Source organism: Octopus bimaculoides, chromosome 6 (genome assembly GCF_001194135.2).
Source record: "Octopus bimaculoides isolate UCB-OBI-ISO-001 chromosome 6, ASM119413v2, whole genome shotgun sequence".
In the NCBI taxonomy this organism is placed as follows: domain Eukaryota; kingdom Metazoa; phylum Mollusca; class Cephalopoda; order Octopoda; family Octopodidae; genus Octopus; species Octopus bimaculoides.
In genome coordinates, this window is record NC_068986.1 from 97,361,899 (window position 1) to 97,365,810 (window position 3,912).

At 34.3% G+C, this 3,912-nt stretch overlaps 1 long non-coding RNA gene across 2 annotated transcripts in view; it reads left to right on the top strand.

Moving 5' to 3' along the window:
• Positions 1–681: 681 nt before the first annotated feature.
• The window catches only part of LOC106872923 (uncharacterized), a 391,770-nt gene continuing 388,539 nt past the window's right edge, over positions 682–3,912 (top strand). For both annotated transcript variants that reach the window (XR_008264457.1, XR_008264456.1), the window contains exon 1: positions 682–756. This is a non-coding gene — a long non-coding RNA (uncharacterized LOC106872923). The remainder of the gene's footprint in view (positions 757–3,912) is intronic.

Sequence of the window (3,912 nt, forward strand, 5' to 3'; positions counted from 1 at the left end):
TTTCTCCTTGGATTATGAAATAACTTTAGGGCTTCCGAAGGCAACTTATTTTTTCACTGCTCTTGAAACTTGTATTTGATCTCAACATGGCGTCATAAGGTGTAGAAATATTGTTTGTTTCTCTTTCTTTTTTCTTCCTTTTATTAATCCTTTCTTTCTTCCTTCTTTCTTTACATAAACGAGTTAAGAAAGTTGCATTCTAATTTCCTCATCCACCACTCAGTTCACCACATTCCATCAAACACTGTCACGCAGAAGAAGAATTAGGAAATAAAGAATAAATATATTTGATAATGTACCCCTGTTTACATTATGAGATAGGATAGCCACTACTGGTAGGCTTGTAATTAGCGTCCCCTCCACTTTATGCTAGTGGTTAGGAGGCCTGTAAACCAGTTTTAGTAATTTTATCACGTGCAATTAAGTCTGTCTACACTAAGTGATAGATGGCGGTAGGCCTGTACTCAGATGATAACTATTCCAAGATTTGTAATCAAAGGACTTTCTTCATTATGTGTTCGGTTGAGTACTGGAATTATAGATCACTTTGACCTGAGCGAGCTTGGATCAATGTCAGAAACAACATTACTAACGCCCTTACATTTCCTTTTATATTCACGTTCATTATTCACTCGGACGCTCGATTTATCTTTGTTTCTTAACTTCTATATTTCTCTTCTTCAGTTTCCAAATTTGTCGGTGAACGCAAAATCTGATATTTGAGATTTATTATTGAAGCAAAGTTGTCATACTTTGGTAAGTCAGCATTTTAGTTCATCAGACATTATCTGTTGTAGTTATAATTTGTCTAAAGTGTTGTATCTCAGTTTGCATGTACTGTTGCTGTTCTTACTATTGTTATTGTTCCCATTGAATGCATCAATCTCATCAGTTTGGGAGAGCAGGGACTGTTCCATTCGCAGTTTCATCTCTTTAACCAAAATCACACGCGTGAGCACACATACACAGACGGACAGACAGACACGAACACATACACACAGGAACTCATACATGTACACACACACACGCATACGCGACACACACAAACATGTTTTGAGTTTTTGTGTATGTTTATGTTTATATACATATATATGTTTCTGGATTCGGGTGTGGTCGGGGCGTGAGTGTATGTGTATGCGTGTATTCGTGCGTGTGTGTTGTGTGTGTGTGTTGCGTGTGTGTTTGTCCGCGATTGTTTCTTTGTTTGTTTGTGTGTGTGAGTGTGTGTGTGTGTGTGTGTGTGTGTGTGTTTGTAAGAAGAATGTGGAAGAATATATAGGCCTTGAAAACAACTTTGGACATCTCAAAAGAATCAAACAATGAAATGAAAAACTTTTAACTAAAATCAATGTTTTACGAATAGATATTAGCTAGATTTCGAACATATTTAAGAAATTATTCTCTCGTTGAATCCAGAAATGGAAATAATGAGCAGAGAAAACGAGAGAAAATTGGATGTGTAAGCAAAGAGATAATGAAACACATAGCGGTAGGATTTATCGATGTCTGTAGAAATTTACGAAAAATATCCAAGTAAAACGCATATTTCTAAAAAGAGAAAAACGAGAGAAAACAGAGACAAATGCGAGAGAAGCATTCTAGAAGATTAAAACGACAATAAAAGCAATTCTCCATTGAACTGATCCCGCACCCTTGAGAAAAACAATTAGATAAAAACCAAGGTTTAGCTTGAGACATTCTTTCTCAAGGCAGAAATTAAGCTCAACTTCAGTTTAACATATTTAAGAGGTCATTATTTGGTTGATGCTACTAATACATTACTTGTAAGGAAAAGAAAGAAAACGTGATATTTAGAGAGAGTAGAAACAAATTTGTGTTAAGACATTTCTTTTGGGCTCTAGATAAATTAACTATATCGAAATAAAAAAAAAATATTGTTTGAACGTAAAACAATAAAATCGAAAATCCACAAGAAAACCAGAAGCATGAAAAATAAGTTTGGATTGGATTAAGCCTGCTTGTGATTTTCAGACAGCATACAACAAAAAGGATATTAAGGAACTTCATTCTCCTATAAATCAAGTTTATGCTCCTCACTCGATTCCTGCATTCCCATTAGGGCCAAGATTGGCAAAAGTCAAATAAAATATTAAAGGGATCATTCAACGATGGCAAGAATATTTTTATTGATGTACCTAATTGTTCATAAACCATCGATAGATCCTTTTATAGAACTCATCCAGTAAATCCCAATAAAAAAAAAAACCTTTCTTTCTTTTAACGTAAAAATAGTAAAAAGTCTTAGCATTAATGATGTTCCAATAAAAATTCGTAAATTGATTGAAGTATGAGGCTGGATGTTCTGCGGAATCTTACGTATTAATGTGGGAAAGTAACACATTTCCTCAACATCTGAGAGATACATTGCTGTACATATTGTGTATAGGGAAATATGGCAAGAACATACACGTTACTTTTGAGGAATTTCTGTTCTCCATATAGTAGAGAAAAACTAAGGAATGATTCTTGGTGAGCTCATCCAGCGTGTGGGTTACCCTTTCTTCTTGAATTTCAATTAGGTTTACACGCTGGACAACAAATCCATTGGTATTATGTTTACTGCTTGTTAACTTCAAGAGAAATGGGTTGTACAAATAGTTTGACTTTTATCGTTGGATCATTTGCCTCATTTTCCTGGTTTAGCGAATTATTAGGTATTATTTGACAATTATCAGAAAAGATGTTAGTCCCAAATCAAATTATTATGATATTCAAACGTATGTGGTAATTGGTGGAGAATGCTCAGACATAGTTTTTTTTTTTATCAGACGTGATGTAAAATCGGGGATAGGACTAGTTCTTTGCTATTTATTTTATATTTTTGCAATGGTCTTATTCAGTCACTTTCAAAGCCTGCACTGAATGTGGTTGTATGTGACAACTGTGTGGTTATCTCACATCAAATATGTGATAACTCTGTGGGTTATCTCACATCAAATAGCTAATTCTAAACCACAAATTTTTATATACCTCTTAGCAAACATCTGATGTTGATGGCTCTGAAATCGGCGTAAAGAATAAGATCAACAAAGTGAATTCTTACAATAGTTCAGCATACAGCTGTTATTTTTTGCATCAACGCAGAGGTTGAATTATTGTGCAAATGTCAAAAGAAAAAAAAGAAAAAGAAAGATAAATATTGGACATTTATTTACTCAAATGGCTCAACGCAGATCAGTTCTCAATAAATCAATCTTCTTTTGAAATCTATGATATCGGATTAGAGATCTCTACCATAAGAGCTTATCTATCAACCATTGCAACGTAGATAAATGATTCTGCCGTTCTGTTACCACCAGATATGTGTTAGAATTACATGTGGGTCACACATGAGTAGAGTGGGGAGAATTTCGAAGAAATTCCTTAATTCCTTTCCAAGTGGGAATATATCTCTGTCTCTGTCTACGTCTCTCAGGCTCCTTCTCCTTCTCTCTCCCTCTGGAAGGGTGCAGGGAGAACATTGCTAGAAATAAGGGTCAAAGACTTTTTTAACTACAAAAGTACATGTTCCATGTACTGACAAGAGAGATAACCTCCACACCGCAAGCGAGAGCATTAGATTGGCTTGCTGATTTCGCATGAGAATTAATATTCATCAGTAATGTTTACTCCATTGTGCGTGACGAAGCTGAAATTCCACTTGTCAATATTTATGGAATTTACCATAGGTATCAGTGACTGATTCCGTAAAATAGTAATGTGAAAATTATAAAATAATTAAGGTGACTAGATGCAAATCAAACCCCAAAAAGAATTAATTCACCGTCACCTCACTAGTATATAAATTATCCACTCCCACACACTCATATATATACACACATACGCACATATATATTTATATATATATATGTATATATATATATATATATATATATATATATATATATATAT